The sequence below is a fragment of the Macrotis lagotis genome, chromosome 1 (assembly GCF_037893015.1).
Source record: "Macrotis lagotis isolate mMagLag1 chromosome 1, bilby.v1.9.chrom.fasta, whole genome shotgun sequence".
Classification (NCBI taxonomy): domain Eukaryota; kingdom Metazoa; phylum Chordata; class Mammalia; order Peramelemorphia; family Peramelidae; genus Macrotis; species Macrotis lagotis.
This window is the reverse complement of record NC_133658.1, coordinates 182,260,752-182,279,827: the sequence shown is the minus strand read 5'-3', so window position 1 is coordinate 182,279,827 and position 19,076 is coordinate 182,260,752. Positions and strand designations below refer to the sequence as shown.

At 35.2% G+C, this 19,076-nt stretch overlaps 1 long non-coding RNA gene across 2 annotated transcripts in view; it reads right to left on the bottom strand.

Moving 5' to 3' along the window:
• Window positions 1-17,545, bottom strand: part of LOC141514849 (uncharacterized) — a 75,406-nt gene extending 57,861 nt beyond the window's left edge. For both annotated transcript variants that reach the window (XR_012476130.1, XR_012476131.1), the window contains exon 1: window positions 17,187-17,545. This is a non-coding gene — a long non-coding RNA (uncharacterized LOC141514849). The remainder of the gene's footprint in view (window positions 1-17,186) is intronic.
• Window positions 17,546-19,076: the final 1,531 nt, after the last annotated feature.

Below are 19,076 nucleotides of genomic sequence, written 5' to 3'. Positions count from 1 at the left end.
ACCCAGTTGCCCCTAGCATCCAGATTCTTAGAGAAGAAGTTAATTGAGTTACAGGAAGACATAGATTCTACTGGGGAGGCCTCAACTTCACTCTCTCAGAATTAAGATAAATCTAACCATAAAATAAACAAGAAGAAGTTAAGGAAATAAATAGAATGTTATCAAACCTAGACATAATAGTCCTTTGAAGAAAATTGAATGGAAATAGAAATGAATATACATTTATTTCTTCAGTATATAGTACCTACACCATGCACCAGGGCATAAAAACATCATAATCAAATGCAGAAAGGCAGAAATAGTGAATACTTCCTTTTAAGACCATAATGCAATACAAATCATGTGCAATGATGGCCCATGGAGAGATAGACCTAAAACTAATAGGAAAATGAATAGCCTCATTTTAAAGAATGAATGGATCAAAAAACAAATTTAGAAAGAATTTATTATTTCATCCTAGACAATGACAATAATGAGACAACATACCAAAACTTATGAGATACAGCCAAAGCAGTTATTAGTGGATATATATTATATCTCTAAATGCTTAAATGAATAAAATAGAGAAAGAGGAAATCAGTGAAGTATGCAACTAAAAAATTACAGAAAGAACAAATTTAAAACCACTAATTAAATAACAAATTAAAAATTCTAAAAATTAAAGGAGAAATTAGGGTGGCTAGGTGAAACAGTGGATAGAGCACTGGCCCTGGAGTCAGCAGTACCTGAGTTCAGATCTGGCCTCAGACATTTAATAATTACCAAGCTGTGTAGCCTTGGATAAGCCACTTAACCCCACTGCCTTGCAAAAACCTAAAAAAGCAAAAAAAAAAATGAGAAATTAATAAAATTGAAAACAAGAAAACTATTGAACTAATAAATACAACCAAGAGTTGGTTTTATGAAAAAAACAATAAAATAGATGTACCTTTGCTTCATTTAATTATAAAAAGAAAGAAGAAAAAAATTACTAGTATAAAAATTTTAAAAAGTGAATTCACCACCAAAGCGGAGGAAATTAAAGTAATAATTAAGAATCATTGTGCCCAACTGTATGCCCAACTAAGTGAAATGGAGATGAATATTAACAAAAATATACGTTGCCCTGGTTAAATGAAGAGGAAATTAAATACCCAAATAATCCTATCTCAGAAAAAAGAAATTCAACAGAGCAACAATGAACTCCCTAAGAAAAAATCTCCAGTGTCAGAGGGATTCACAAGTGAATTCTACCAAATATTTAAGGAGCATTTGGTTCTAGTTCTATATAAAATCTTTAGAAAAATAGGTGAAGACAGAATTCTGTCTCATTCCTTCTATGACACCAATATGACACTGATACCTAAACCAGGAAGAGTCAAAATAGAGAAAGAAAATTATAGACCAATTTCCCTGATGAATATGGTTGCAAAATTATTAAAGATAATCTTAGCAAAGTGATTATAGCAAGTTATTACTAGAATAATACACTATGACCAAGCATAATTTATTCCAGGAATGCACGATTGGTTCAATATTAGGAAAACTGTAAATATAATTGACAATACCACTGAGACACACAACAGAAATCATTTGATTATCTCAATAGATGCTAAAAAAGCTTTTGACAAAATACAGCACCATTCCTACTAAAACCACTAGAGAGCATAGGGATAAAATGGATTGTTTCTTAGAATAATAAGCAGTACCTATCTGAAACCATCACTAAGCATTACATGCAATGGGGATAAGGTTGAGATATTTCCAATAAGATCAGGGGTGAAACAAGGATGCCTGTTATCACCACTTCTATTCAATATTGTATTAGAAATGTTAGCTTCAGAAATAAGAGAAGAAAAAGAAATAGAAGGAATTAGAACTGGGAAGGAAGAAACAAAACTCTCACTCTTTGCAGATGATATGATGGTATACCTAGAGAACACTAAAAAATCATTTTAAAAACTACTAGAAATAATTAGCAACTTTAGCAAAGTCGCAGGATATAAAAAAAAACCCCACAGAGATCCTCAACATTTCTATATATTACTAGTAAGAAATACCAGCCAGGGCTAGAAAGAGAAATCCCATTTAAGATTACTTCAGAGTTATTTTATAAAATACTTGTGAGTCTATCTTCCAAGGCAGTCTCAGAAACTCTATGAAAACAACTATAAAACACTTTTCACACAAATAAAATCAGTTCTAAGTAATTGGTCAAATTTCAACTGCTCTTGGATAGGCCAAGATAATATAATAAAAATGACAATTCTACCTAAATTAAACTACTTATTTAGTACCATACCAATCAAACTTCCAAAAAATTACTTTAGTGAGCTAGAAAAAAATGTAACTGAATTCATATGGAGAGACAAAAAGTCAAGAATATCAAGGGATTTAATGAAAAAAAGTGCAAAAGAAGGTGGCTTAGCCTTATCAGATCTAAAATTATATTATAAAGCATCAGTCATTAAAACTGTCTGGTACTGGCTAAGAAACAGAGTGGTGGATCAGTGGAATAGACTAGGTGCAAAAGAGACAGCAGAAATTGATTATAATAACCTGATGTTTGATAAATCCAGAGTCCATCCAACTGCTCAGATAAGAATTTACTCTTTGATAAAAACTTCTGGGAAAAATGGAAGATGGTATGGAAGAAACTAGGAATAGACCAACATCTCACACTCTATACCAATATAAGATCAAAATGGGTGTAGGATTAAGACATAAAAGAAAATATTATAAGCAAACTAGGAGATCAAGGAATAGTTTACCTGTCAGACCTATGGAAAGGGAAGCAATTTATGACTAAGAAAGAGATGGAGAACAGCATTAAAAACAAACTGGATAATTTTTATTACATTAAATTAAAAAGCTTTTGCACAAACAAAACCACTGCAATCAAGTTCAAAAGAAATGTAGGAAATTGGGAAATAATTTTTACAACTAGTGTTTCTGATGAAAGACTCATTTCTAAACTATAAAGGGAACTTAGTCAAATTCATGAAAAAAAGCCATTCCTCAATTGGCAAATGGTAAAAGGATATACAAAGGCACTTTTCAGAAGAAGAAATCAAAGCTATATCTAGTCATATGAAAAATTGCTCTAAATTATTACTGATTAGAGAAATGCAAATTAAAGTATTTCTAAGGTACCACCTCACACCTCTCAGATTAGTCAGTATGACCAGAAAGACAGTGATCAATTTTGGAAGGGATGTGGGAAATCTGGGACACTAATGCATCCAACCTTTCTGGGAAGCAATTTGGAATTATACCCAAAGGGCAATAAAAATGTGCATACCTTTTGATCCAGAAATACCACTATTAGATCTATATATACCCCGAAGAGATCATGAAAAAGGGTAAAAACATCACTAGAACAAAAATATTTATAGCAGCTCTGTTTGTGGTAGCAAAGAATTGGAATTGGAATCAAGGGGATGTCCTTCAATTGGGGAATGGTTGAACAAATTGTGATATACATACATATATATATATATATATATATGTTTGTGTGTGTGTGTGTGTGTATGTGTGTGTGTGTATGTGTGTGTGTGTGTGTGTGTGATGGAGCACTATTCTTCTATTAGAAATCAGGAGGGATGGGAAGCCTGGAAAGACTTACATGAACTGATGCTGAGTTACATGAGGAGAAACAGAAGAACATTGTACACCCTAAAGCAACATGGAGTGATGTTCAACCTTCATGGAATTGCTCATTCCATCAGTGCAATAATCAGGGTCAATTTTAGGGTATCTGTGATGGAGAATACCATTTGTATCTGGAGAAGAAACTGGAGTTTAAATGAAGACCATTTAATTAAAAAAATATCTTATGCACTACATAATTTTGCTATCTCTAATACTTTATTTCTTACTCAAAGATATGTTTTTTCTCTCAATACATTAAATTTTGATCAAGGTATATCATGAAGACAATGTAAAGATTATCAGATTGCTTTCTATGGCAGAGAGGGGAGAGGTAAGGGAGATGGGAGAAAATTATAAAATTCAAAACCTTACAAAAATGATAGGTAGAAACTATTATTATCTCAAATTGGAAAACAAAATATTTATATAAAAATTTTAAAAGTGAAAAAGAACAAAACATATCATTAAACACCTGATAAATAGCCTAAAACAACTTCATAGGATCACAGATTTAGGCTAAGCAGGAACCTTAGAGGTCATCCAGTATACTCTCAATTTAAAAGTAGAGAAACTGAAGCCCAGAAAGGATCATTATTCTGACCATCCAACAAAAATAAATAATGATGATTTTGATGATGATGAAGATGATAATGAAAAATAAAATATATATCCAGTCTGTGTAAGATGATGGAATATAATCTGAAAATCATAATATGGATTTGTCTTGTCCTTTGATTTAGCTACTATAAGGAATTCCTTCTAACAATACAGATCAATAATATTTTTACATCATGGGAAAGGGACCTATTTTGATTTCATGGCTTGCTTATAGTCTCTTTGTTTTAATCACATCTAGAGTATATTGAATTCATGATTCCAGACTTTCATAACTTAAATCAGTTCTCTCTCTCTCTCTCTCTTCAGTATATACCATAACACCTCTTAAACATGAAGCCTAACTTTGTTTTAATTCAAGATTTTAATTCAACCAGTAAAATTTATGTTTTAGAATTGAGATTGGTTCTAGACTTGTGGTTCAATGATAGATCCCAGATGAGGAAACTTCCTATACAAATGTAGCTTATCACTGTCTCTGAAAACATTCAGTCATTGGGGCGGCTAGGTGGCGTAGTGGATAGAGCACCAGACTGGAGTCAGGAGTACCTGAGTTCAAATTCGGCCTCAGACACTCAATAATGACCTAGCTGTGTGGCCTTGGGCAAGCCACTTAACCCCATTTGCCTTGCAAAATCCTAAAAAAAAAAAAAAAAAGTTCAATCAGAGATATTTAGAGCCAGGGAGCTGCCCCTTGGTCATACAGAATCTGTCAGAGGTAGATCTTGAATCCATGTCTTCTTTTGAATTGCTGTGCCAGTCTGTAGTTATTTGAATCAATTTTACTCAATTCAACAAGAATTTTATTAAAAAATTGTTATATGAAAGACACAATTCTAGAAGCTAGAGACAAGAAAAAAGAATTCTAAAAGCAAAAATGAAATAATCCCCTCCCTCAAAGAGTTTGCATTCTTCTGAATACATATACTAAGGAAAATAAAGAAGCTTCTTAGGGTAAGGCACCAATCTAGAAAAAATAGGAAAAGTCTATTGTAGGAGATGACACTAGAGTCAAATATCTGAAGGGAGATAGGGATTCCCAGAGACAGAGGAGAGGAGGAAGAATATTCCTTTGTGCAAATCAAGGGAGCAAAAAATGAATGAAAACATGTTTTTTGCTTGAGGTCCCAAGCATGCTATCAATAAGCAGATATTTGATGGAGAAAAATAAAAGGGTGTGATAACACTGGCTTGAGAAGTGTGAATAGTCTATAGATCATATTTTAATGCATTTACAATGTCTATGCCTTCATATAATCAAAGCTAATTATGAGGATTAATGTACCTTGAATGTTATCTATTCATTGCTAGTATACAAATAATGCTACTTTGCAGAGTCATAGCTATTATTTAAGTAGATCCAGGAACACTTCTATTTGGAAACACATTGTTAGCAGTAGATTTGAACCCACTGTGTATATTTCAAAGCAATAATTATTCACTCTTAAATAGTTTATGCTTATTTTTCAGTAATTCATACTAACAATCAGGTCTATTCTTTTACCTTCAACAGGTGAGATCTTATTTTATCTGGATTTCATCTTTTGTAATATTCAAACATTGTTTCGATATTTAAAGACACAGTATACATGGAATAAAAGTATTAGAAATCTATGGCAAATATGCCAGGAAACAAGTCAAGAAGGCAAAGATGACATAGGGTAGAGAAAGTATGAGTAGAAAAGAGGAAGAAAAGAAATGGCAGGTAAAGAAGGAAAGAATTGGAGAATAATGATATCGGTATTCTTTTAAAAATGCAATGATTTGATTTGTTTTTCCATATGCATTATAAACTTTGTAAGAAATGGTATTATGCAAGCATAAGTCTACAATAAATGCAAAAGTAGATTGAGTTATATGTTCATAGTAACTTCCTCAAGGTCTGTCATTTTTTTTATGCCCAAAAGTTAGGGGATAGAACAATTTTTGGCAAAAATATTTTGAAGGGACCCTGGACTCATAGTCACAGGCTCAATCGTTGAATGAATCCTTGATCCCATCTAGTACAAACCCATCATTTTACAAGTGAGAAAATTAAGGTGTAAAGACATTATATAACTTTGCCCAAGTCATTTTGGAGGACTCATAGATGGCAATGGTCAGTAAAGAAACATGTAAGAGGAAATAAGGAAAGAACTAGAGAGTAAATATCAGTGTTTTATAATGTACATTATATATGATTGGCCACTTCTTCCAATCTCATTTTATGAGAGAAAATATGAACATTTAAGTATTATTTTATTGACTTCATGGAACCAATATTTTTAGGTATTTTTCAAAGGTATATTTCATAGGTATCTATTAAAAATAACTGACTTCTGGGAAATGAGAAAGAAAATCTTCAAATAGCTTTCCAGAAATAACACTACTTACACTTCAAAGAGGAGACAAATGCCTGGGACTAGTAGTAAGAAGTAATAAAAAATAGATAAAATAAATATTTTTCTTTCTTTGACTTTTATAGTCTGTGTTGACTTATCAATACTTCTGTGTCTTATGGCATTAAAATACTCAGATTGCTAAAAATAGCAGTGCTATCACCCAACTATAGTCAGCATTGGCCAATTTTTTTATTTCTAGAATGTCCTTAATAAATACTTGATTCTAATTTCCAACAAAATAATTAATGCTCTAATTTAAATCTATATATTTTATCAATATAATTAATTCAAGATTTCATTAATAAATTTGACTTAAAAAATCCACTTTGCTTTCTTAATTTACTCTGCTGAGTAACAGTTAATTGCCATAGTACAACTGGACATTCAATCAGAGAACATTTATTAAGCCTAAGTATAAAGCCTAAAACACAACAATGATAATTAAGCATAAAGTTTTGCTAATACATAGTTCATACACTCGTGTAACATAGTCTTGTTGAGAGTTAAGGAATAAATACAGCTAAATGCATTAGAAATTAATAAATATTTACTAAGGCCCACTCTGATTCGAGGACAAAGAATAATACAATTTCAACTCACAACAATCTTATATTCTAATAGAGGGAGGTTTTAGATAAGACTCCTCTCTCTCTCTCTCTCTCTCTCTCTCTCTCTCTCTCTCTCTCTCTCTCTCTCTCTCTCCCCTCCCTCTCCTCTCCTCTCCTCTCTCTTTTCTCTTTCTATGTCTCTCTCTTGATACAGATAGATAAATATAGATATATCTTTATCAATATGTCTCCTCGTATATATGTAAACACACACAGACACATATATATATAATTTTCAGAGTAATTATATAGTTAATAAATACAAGTATACAATAAGTAGCCAAATAAAGAAAATTTGAGAGGACAGGTACTAATAATTGGGGGAAATCAGGAAAGACTATACAGAAGTTGGTGGTTGTACTGCTTTATAAAGGAAAGGATAAAACAGTGGGCAACCAGTTATTTCCTACTGGTATAATTGCATGGTCAGGACAACTAGAAGTTCCTCCCTACTCCAAAGTACACTGAGTTGGTACTCTTTTGAAAATGTTAGAGAAGGAAAAGAATCAGAATTCCTCAGAATGGGCATGTATAAATGTTCTCTAGTCTACAAGACTGGAAGAAATATCCAAAGAGATGAACCCACCAATTTGTTAAGACTGCTGGATCATCCCCACCTTTTAAATGGATGGACCATTTATCACTACCTAATTCACAGTATAAAAAATGAGTAGAAATAAAAATATGCATGCATGTCCATGAATATCTATATGCACACCAAGATTTGTGTAGATAGATATAAGAAATGTTTTGAATTCCTTGGAAAGAAAGATGCTACATAAATCCAAGGATAATATTATGAGTCTACCCATCCTTCTGGAGAAATTCTCTGACAAAGTTCTTTGACAAAAATAGAAAATATCACATGATTTTTAAATTCTGAATTTAGAATTTAAAAGACCATCTTTTAAAAATGTAATTGTGCGACATTACACTCATTAGTATTTTTCTTTAAAATGTAAATAATTTAGAGCAGCTATATGGTGTGATAGAGCACTGACCCTAGAGTCAGGAAGAACCAAGTCCAATTCACTTAACCCCGATTGCGCCCCCTTCCCCAAGAAAATCAATTGCCATTTCTGTCTAAGTTTACAATTTTTATTTTTGTTCATAATAGTCCAAAAATGAGATTTAGAGTAAAGAATGCTGACCTAAGCAACAGAATAGTTGAGTTCTGATACTGACAACTATTTATGTGTGTGACTTAGAAAAGTTATATCCTTTCAGATAAATAATTTTCATATCTGTATAATGGGAATAATAAAAACTTTTTTTTATCTGAAGTGCCCTGGAGATTGATATGAGGATCAAATTAATGTCTAAGACAACACTTAGTATATGACAAAATGCTGTACAAATATCTCATTTTTTCTTCCACAGTTCCTCTACTGTACAGGTGTAGTTTCTCTTCTATTTTCATTAAAAATGTAATTAAATGTAATCCTATTGACCTACAGAGAAACAACATTTCAACATTCTACTCTATGCTCTAAATAATAACACTTCATCATCTCTCAAAAAAAAATTCAAAATAAGACAACTCCATCATGTTGATAAGTTGATGGCCTATTTTGTCTGTAATGCAATGTTGAATATTCTTTTTGTTTTAAGAGAATGGCATCACAAAAGACAAAAAATTAGTAAAACTGTACTAATTCAGAGTAAGTTGCAAAAGCAAACTGAATCAGTGAAGTCAGAATTAATAGATTTTAAAATTCCATCATGAACAGGAGTCCCTTGGTAGATCTCCTGAATTTGGGAGTACTGCTCTGAAATCCCTAAGTCGTGTGCTTGCCCTAAAGTCCCAGAACCAAATGGTGGGTGTGGAATGGTTACAACTGCCAGACTGAGGAAAGAGGAGCCAGCCCAAGACAGAAATGGAACTTGTCCTCCAAGATTACATGCCAAACAGTAGTGAGATCAGTACTCATGTACTGCAAGATAAGGAGATCCAGTCTAAAGATTAATTAATTGATTGATTAAACATAATATCCAATCACAATTCAAGAAGGAGCTATGTGATATAATGGAAAAATACACTGCAATGAATTGAGAGACCTTAGTTTTAGCCACAGTTCCACTGCTACCTACCCAGGTGAGCTAGGACAAATTATTTGACTTTCCTGAGAATTGTAATTATTAGTCTTTCCATCTATCTAATATAGAGTAGGTGCTATCTCATATACTTTATTTTTCTTCCTTAAGGATATGATTTCTCTCTCATCACATTCAACTTATATCAATGCATTCCATGGAAACAATATAAAGACTAGCAGACTGCCTTCTGTGGGGGTGGGGGGAAGGGAAGCAAGATTAGGGGAAAAATTATACAATTCAAAATAAATAAATTTTAAAAAAATAGAGAGAGTATGGATCTTATGACCTCTAAAGTCCCTTAGAAATCTAAAAACCCCACTTCTTAGTCTTGGTTGGTTTTATAATTTAGAAGATAACTCTCCACACTCATTTTAATGAATAGATAAGTACACTATGAAATAGAAGTACCATATACAAAATGCCTTTGAAAAATGGTCTATTGAGTAAATTAAATATATTTCTATTACTGGGATTTTGTTTTGATTTTTTTCCTACTTAACAAAGCTTTTGTTCACTGTAGTTCAATGTCACTCTGAATTACAACAAATTCCAAATCAAAAGGGTCTGAATTAATAAGATCTTATTCTGAAAAACCAAGCTTACTCCATTCCAGAAGAAAACGGCATGAATTGTTCATGGAACAATTATTGTTGATAAGAAAATAAATTCAGTAACTTTTCTCAAAATGAATAACCAGGATTAATAAGTGTCTGAGGCCAGATTTGAATTCAGGAAATAGGGTCTCCCTGACTCCAGATCCTGCACTGTATCTATGTAACCTACCCACCTACAAATAAATTTCCTTATTTGTAAAAATAGAGATAAGAACACCTTTGTCCCAGGGTTTTGTGAGGATAAAATGATATAATATTTGTAACTTACTTTTCAAAATGTAAAGTGCTATGCAAACTGTTTGTTTATTGTTATCTTTCACATCATCTTTCAGGCTACATCTTAGTTTGGAGAAAAACTACCCCAGTTAATGATCCTCTAGAACCCAAGAAAAAGAGAGTTTTTGCCTCCCTGCACAAGGGAGTAGCAAATGTAGTCAGAGGTTCATAGATTTATTTATTTAAATAAATAGGTTTGGAGAAGGAATGGATTGGGGGAGGGGGGGAAGAGAAGAGTTCTAGTTTGGACATGTTATGTCTGAGACTCCAATAGGACTTCTGATGGAACTATCAGGTAGTTGGTGAGGACCCAGAGTTCAGGGGGAAAAATTAGGAGTGGATATAGAAGATCATAGATATTGGGGGAGACTAGGTGGCGCAGTGGATAGAGCACAGGCCCTGGAGTCAGGAGTACCTGAGTTCAAATCCAACCTTAATAATATCTAGCTGTCTGGCCTCGGGCAAGCCACTTAAAACCATTTGCCTTGGAAAAAAACTAAAAAAAAAAAAAATCATAGATACTGAATTCTTGAAGGAACTTTATTGGTCATCTAGGCTAAATCTCTCAATAATAGATGAAAGGACTGAAGCCCAGGAGAGATCATAGGACCACAGGTTATAGTAGCACCAAGTCACTGATCACTTAATTTCTCTCAGCCTCAGTTTTGTCATATAAAATCAATCAATCAATATTGCCTACAATGTGCCAGGCACTATGCTTTGTTAAGCATACAAAATGAGGCAAGAGATTCTCTGTTCTCAAGGAATGCACAATTTAACAAGGGATTACATAGGGGAGACAACATGCAAACAACTTTTACATATATATATATTATATAATATATATACATACATATATGGATAAATAATCAATAGAGGGAGGACACTAAAATTTAGAGATACTTGAAAAGGCTTCCTGCAAAAGATGGATAGTTTCAACTCAAAAGAATCTTCAGAGTTCATGCAGGTGAACATTCCATGCATTAAGGACATTAAGGACAGCCAGAGAAAATGGCCAGAGCCAAGAAATAGGGTGTCTTTTTGGTAGAACAGTCAGGAAGCCAGAGTCAGTGAATCAAAAGATAAATGGTAGGAAGTAAGGTATGATAAAATTGGAAAGGTAGGAGGGGTTTAGGTAATGAAGAGCTTTGAATGACAAACAGAACATTTTGTATTTGATCCTGGAGGTGATAAGGACACCTGAAGTTTATTGAGTTGACATGGTCAGACCTGCACTTTAAGGAAATCATTTTTGCATCGTGGATAGAGCACCAACCCTGGAGTCAGAAGTACCTGAGTTCAAATCTGGCCTCAGATACTTAATAATTAACTAGCTGTGTGACCTTGGGCAAGTCATTTAACCCCACTGCCTTGCCAAAAAAAAAAAAAAAAGAAAATGAAAATCACTTTAGTGGGGCGGCTAGGTGGCATAGTGGATAAAGCACCAACCTTGGAGTCAGGAGTACCTGGGTTCAAATCCGGTCTCAGACACTTAATAATTAGTTAGCTGTGTGGCCTTGGGCAGGCCACTTAACCCCATTTGCCTTGTAAAAACCTTAAAAAAAAAGAAAGAAAAGTCACTTTGGTGGTTGACTGGAAAGTAGATTGTTGTGGGGAAGAGACTTGAGTCAAAGGAACCAATCAGTAGGTTTTTGCAATCATCCAAGCAGGAGATGATATATAAAATTAGGGAGGATGGACCCTTACCAGCTCTGGCTCTAGGCTACCATAATCTATGATTCTACGACTTCTCCTAGGTGTCACTTCCTTCATCTGTTAATGATAAATGACTAGATGGCCAGTAAGATATCTTGTACCTCAACATGTCAGATCATATGATATATGAAAGTCTTATTTTTCCCCACCAGGTTAAAACTCAAACTTATACTTAGTACTAAATAGAAACATAGGAACTACTGAGATTTAATACATGCTAAGAGCAAAAATATGGACACATAAACACAGCTAGTGTCAGTATGTTAAGAACTTGAGGGTACAACAACTCATCTTTCTGAAAGACAACTTACCAGCAACCTAAATATTTCTTAGGAAAAACTAAGTACATAAGTATCTTTCCCCTAAGAAACATTTAGGTGGCAATTATCATAAATTCCCCCCCCCACACACTAAGTTAGATTTTGAATATGAAAATGACTTTTCATTTTGATTCCAGACTAAATCAGTATATCGACATTGATCTATTTCTTGCAGAGAATCAAAAAACAAAGAGGAATACAATGGCAAAATTAAGACATGCATATAAAAAGATGAAAATCAGATCAACAAGAGATAAAAAATTATAAGAGATGGGGTCACTTTATTTCAAAAACAACTATCTGAAAAATAATTTTTACATATCACTGGGACCCTAGAAATTTGATCAACAAAATTTGTAGTAATACTTTGGCATTTAGCAGTGCCAACCTATTTGAATTTCAAATGGTCCTCATCTTTCCAAAGTAGAGGGGATGCCCTGACCCTCTGAACATTAACTTTCAAGGAAACTTATTAAAGAAAGTAGAAACAGAAGAAATTTAATTTATGAATTTAATTTCCTAATTTCCTTTGAAAATGGTCCTGGTTTTGGCAGGCCCAGTCTATTTCCATTAGGAATATGAGCCAGGGCTAATTTTATGGTTGTAAATAAAAAAGATGCTTACAGATCAAAGAATCTAGGGAATCCTTAATATAAATTGATAGAACAGTTGATTTAGACACATGAAATTGCATACTATGAGATCCCTCTTCTCACTTTCTCTTAAGGTCACATCTCTAGACAGCCTATTATTTCTTCCTTTATTATTTGATAAAGAGGTGGCTCTTCTCTTTGCCAGGACCAACATTTCTACATGTGTCCTTTATCCCATCCAATCCCATTCTATCCCATCCCATGTTCTCAGGCAGATTTCTTCTATCAATCCTCTCCATCAAACCCTCAATATTACTTTAACTACAGTTTTTTTCCCTGTTATCTATAAATATACCTAAGAATGCCCATCCCTTTTTTTTAAAAACTCAAAAGATGGGCAGTTAGGTGAAGTAGTGGATAGAGCACCAGCCCTGGAGTCAGGAGGATCTTAATTCAAATCTAGTCTCATACATTTAATAATTGCCTAGCTGTGTGACCTTGGACCCTATTGCCTTGCAAAACTTTTAAAAAAACACACTAGCTCTTACCAATTCCACTAGATATTATCCTCTATTTCTCCTCTCCTGTTCAGTGAAAAAGCCAACTATATAATCATTGCTTCTGCATATTCTCTTCTCATTCACTCTAAACTCTCAGAAATCTTACTTCCTACTTCACTTAACAGAAACTTCTCTCTTCAGACTTGCAAGTGATCTCAAAACTGCAGAATCTAACAGCCCTTTTCAATCCTCATCCTTCTTGCTCTCCTTGCAAAATCCACTTTTGTGGACCACCTTCTCTTCCTGGATAATCTCACTTCACTTGGGTTTTGTGGCTTTGCTCTCTCTTGGCTCTCTTCCTATCTACCCACCTACTCTCATTTTTTACTGGATCTTTATCTATGTCAAATACTAATCAACAAGTATACCCCAAAACTCTACATGCTTCACTTAATAGTCAGGTGTTGTTGACTAAATTGTCTCTAGGAAAATGACTATATTTTTAGCCATAGCCTCTCCACAAAACTTCAGTCCAACATTGACAACTCCCTGTCTGGCATTTTGAAGCTGATATCTTCTAGGAATCTAAAATCTGGCATATCAAAACCAGAATTCATCTTTCTTTCCATGTTTTCACCTTTAGTTTCTCCTATTATTCCCCCCACACACATCCTGTATCAGTGGCCAAATCTCATTCCTATCTTTACTGCTCTTTTACAAATAAGTCTTTATTTATCCACTCACAGAGCTGCCTCCTTAAGTCACCTCCTTATCAAACCTCTTACCTGGCCTACTATAGTAAGCCCCCTAATTCTTCTATCTGCCTCATATATCTTCTTACTCCAACGCATTCTCCACCCAACTGCCAAAATAATTTTCCTAAAGCAAAAGACTGATCATTCTACCACCCCATTCAAACCCCAGAGTCATGGCAGAGCCAAGATGGCAGCATAAAGGCAGGTTTTCCCAGAGGCTCATTTTTAAGAAACTCCAAAAGGTCTTAAAATTATGACTTTAACTAAATTTTGGAGAGGCAGAACCCACAGAAAGATCCAGTGAGACAACAATTCTCCACCCCAAGGTAACTTGGAAAGCTCTGTTTCACTGGTGTTGGGGGTCAGGGGAAGCAGCACATCCAAGATCACTGTACCAGAATGAATGCCTTTCAGAAACAACCCTGGGTCCCAGGGTCCCTGGGTCCCTGGGGCTCCTAGACTCATGGTAGTGGAAGTGGTATCCAGACCTCCCAACCCAGGGATCACCAAGCACAACTTGGAAGATTAATCGGAAAACTCTGCTAGAGTGAGCACAGGGTCCAGGCCAGCACAGACCTGACCCAGGAAATAGAAGCAGGTCTGTGGAGCCACAGGCACCTGCTTCCCAAAGTGCTCAGCCCATAGGAGGTAAGGGGGTCTGGGGAGACCATCAAGGTCCCTCCACTCTCCCAGGGACACGACTCTTGTGCTTTGTCCACTCAGTCTTGGGTCTCCCATTGCCATAGAGCAGGGACACCCCTCACAGCTCCAGGGCAGAATGGAGTGCTTGTGGTCATCCCCAGACCAGAGCACAGGCCAGAAGAACAACCAGAGCCTCTCATAAGACCTTGAAGGAACTGAGGTCCCTGCAAGGGTGTACCAATAACACTCAAAAGCTTGGAAAGCACCTCAAAACCAGGACACAGGCTGGGGAAATGAATAAACAGAAGAAAAAAGATCCTGACCATAATTACTTTGATCCCACACAGGATCAAAACACACTTTTTTGACAAAGTCAAAGTTTCTGGATCCAAAGCCTCCAAGGCTATGGAAGATTTTTAAAATAAAGTAAGGAAGGTGGAGGAAAAATTGGGAAGAGAAATGAGAGAAATGCAGGAAATTCATGAAAACTAAGTCTGCAGCCTGGACAAGGAGTTACCAAAAAATACCAAGTTAAAAACCAGTTTAGATCAAATGGAAAAAGCAATCTAAAAACTTAATGAGGCAGAATTGGCCAGATAGAAAAGGAGATAAATTCTCTGAAGATAACTTCAAATATAGAATGGACCTAAGAGAAGCTGATGACTTTGTGAGGAATTATTAAGCAATAAAACAAAATCAAAAGAATGAAAAACCAGAAGAAAATATGAAATATCTTATTAAAAGAACAATTAATGTGGAAAACAGATACAGGAAAGACAATTTAAAATTTATTGGGTACCCAAAAGTCATGATCAGGAAAAGAACCTTGACTTCATTTTTAAAGAATTTCTACAGAAAAATTGACCTGGTATCCTAGAAGTAAAGGGTGAAAAATAGAAATTGAGGGAATTCTCCAATCTCCTCTGAAAGAAATCCCCCCAAAATAACTCCCAGGAATATTATAGCCAAATTTCAGAACTCTCAAGTCAAAGAGAAACTATTGCAAACAGCCAGAAAGAAACAATTCAAATGTTGTGGAGTTACAGTCAAGATTACACAGGACTTAGCAGCATCTACACTAAAGGCTCATAGGACTTGGAATATGACGTTCCAGAAGGCAGAAGAACTTGGATTACAACAGAGAATCAACTACCCAGAAAAACTGAACATCCTCTTTCAGGGTAAAAGTTGGACATTCAATGAAGTAGGCGACTTTCTAACATTCCTGTTGAAATGGCCAGAGCTGAACAGAAAGTTTGATCTTCAAGTACAGGACTCAGGTGAAGCATAGAGAGGATGAACAAGAAGGGTAAATTATGATGGATTTAATGATGATGAACTGTGTGTATTCCTGCATGGGAAGAAAATACTGACAACTCATTTATTAGGGAAGTTAGAAGGAGCATATATAGACAAGGCTTAGGAGAGAACTGAATATGAAGGAATAATATATTATAAAGATGGAGTTAATGAGTGAAAAAGGAATATACTGGGAAGAAAGGGAAAGGAGAGGTAGAATAGGCTAAGATATTTCATGTAAAAAAGTCAAGTAATAGTTTTTGCAGTGGAGTGGAAGGGGGGAAGGTGAGGGGGAATGAGTGAGCCTTCCTTCTCATCAGAAATAGCTCAGTGAGGAAACAACATAAACATTTAATAGGACATAGAAATCCATCTTACCTGAGAGAAAAGTGAGAGGAAAGGAATGGGATAAGGAGGATGGGGGGCAGGGGTGAATGAGTAGGTGATAGAAGAGAGCAAAGATCGTGGGAAAAGGTTTCAGATACAACACACTTGGGGGGGGGGGGTGTTGGGTGGCCTGCCTGGGACCATGCAGCTGGTTGGTTGTTGGGTGTCTGGGATGGAACTTGGCCTTGGGTCATCTGCACCATTTGGCTTCCTCATAACATACTTGTGAGGAGGGACAAAGTGAAAGGAGAGAGAGAATAGAATGAATAGGAGTAGAGAGGAATAGATGGATGGAAATACAATTAGCAATAGCAGCTGTGGGAAAGAATATGGACACTTCTCCGATGGACTTATGATAAAAAAATGCAATACATCCCAGAGATAGAGCTGATGGACTCAGACTAAAACACAATTTTTCTTTCTTTTTCCTCTCTCACTTTATTTCTTGTGAGGTTTTTCTTTTTTGTGGAGGGGGCTTATGTTTACTCTGATAACTAGACTATTTCAGTAATGTGGAAATAAATAAATTAAATAAATAAATAAAAAACTCCAGGGGCATCCTGTAGCCTAATGATTACATATTAACTTAAAATTTTTTCACAATTTGACCTCTTTGTTCTATTTCTCCCCTCTAGTATTATATGGTCTTTCCATATAAGAATATTTCCTGTTCCTCACTCAAAATGTCCCATTTCTCATCCCTATGATTTTGAATTGACTGCCTCCTATGCTTGAAATAATATTCCTACTCACCTCGACCTCTTAGAATTCCTGGTTTTCCAGTATTACCTTCTGCAGGGAACTCCTTCCTTGTCCCCTCCAAAGTCTGGAGCCTTTCCCTTTAAGGTTATCTTCAATTGCTCTTTATAAGTATACATATAAGGATGGGATTAATTGAATTATTTAATCAAATCATCCCAACCCACTAAAAATAAGTAATAAGATGCCTTGACATCTTAATGGAATGAGAAAAAGTCTCAGTCATAGGCTTTGGCCTAACTGCTAACAGTAATTTGAACTAGAATGTTTAACAGGAAGAGTAGTTAGATAGGCTGAGGAATCCTGGTCATACCATAGGGGTTATCTACAAATCACCAGAGTCATTCCTGAGATTAAAGCAAACGAAGCATTCCATTTGAGTCCCTAAGAGAAGGAAACACTTTATAAGAAAAAAGAAGATGGCTTCAATCTTGTGAAGGTTTCCTTTCACCCATGACACTTTTCTGTGTTAACCTGGCTAAAAGTAGATCTTGGGATCTCCTTCTCTTCAGTATCCTAACAATATCCTCAGATCAATTGATGGCAGAGTCTGTGTTAAGAGTCAAGGATAGACTGGACATACATTCAAGGCTTCCTCAAAAGACCAGCAAAGAAACTACACCCAGAGGGAAAAAAGACCTTCTAGGAAGCAGGACCTATAAAGTTATCCGTTTGTAAGTTTCTGCTTACTCTAGACCCTATATATACTTGAGGGAGAGATTGGAGGGATGTTTCATAAAAACTGTTGTTACTGTACTATCTTGGTTAAAAAAAACCCTAAAAATTTATTGAGTCTGGCCAACTAAATGATAATCAATCCATAATCATAGTGAAAATGAACCAGAATCAGAATCCTAGCTGAAATGGCTAGAAAATACACTTTCAACCTCTTAGAAGTACTCTTAGAGTCCTAACTGGACTTACAGGAGGGGAGTTTGGTTTGGATTCATGAGAGTTTGGCTTGGAGTTCAGATGCCCAGAACTTACAAGAGTGTCACATCTATTAGAATGAAGCTACTTGTTTTTTCTTGGACTTTAACACAGTATCTGGAACATTGTTGTTGTTCAGTTGTTTTTCAGACATATTTGACTCTTCATTACTCCATTTGGGATTTTCTTGGCAAGATACTAGAATGGTTTACCATTTCCTTCTCCAGCTCATTTTATAGATGAGGAAGCTGAGGTAAACAGGATTAAGTAACTTGCCCAGGGTCATACAGGTACTAAGTAATTTTCTGAGTTCAAAATGGAATTCAGGAAGATTGAGTCTTCTTGACTCCAGACCTAGCAGTCTATCCATTGTGCCACCTAGCTTCCCTATCTGAGGCATAGTTTTACTTAATAAATTCTAGTTGGTTAATTGCTAATTGATGTCAAAAGTGAAATGTACTAGTTCAGGAAATACTGGGTTTCTCCTCATTAGAGAATGTCAAAGAAAATCAGGCTATCTGTTTCAACATTTTATAATTTCAATATTAAAGTAATAATTGATGCTCAGTAATGGAATGGGATGATGAAGTTGAACCAGTCTTGGAAAGGTAGAATGTTGCATACTAGGTACTCTGGAGCTTGGGCAGCCAAAGAAAAGTCTAACATTAAGCACTGGTCATAGCAATGGTTACAAGCAGTTACTGAGCATAGCAAATTATTCAAGTTCTTCTGTTGTTCACCCTTCATTCTCAAAGAGGACCACTGATATCACGAGAATGATGTATTGAGTGCTAGTTCTAACCACTTTCTGGGGTTCTTTCACAGGCTCTCTTCAAATATTTCCTGGAAACAGAAGAGATCATAGGAGTTCTTTTTCCAAGTACTTACTGCCCAAATAATGATTCTTCCCACAACCCAGAATGCAAGGTGGACATAAAAGGAGATTCTCAATAA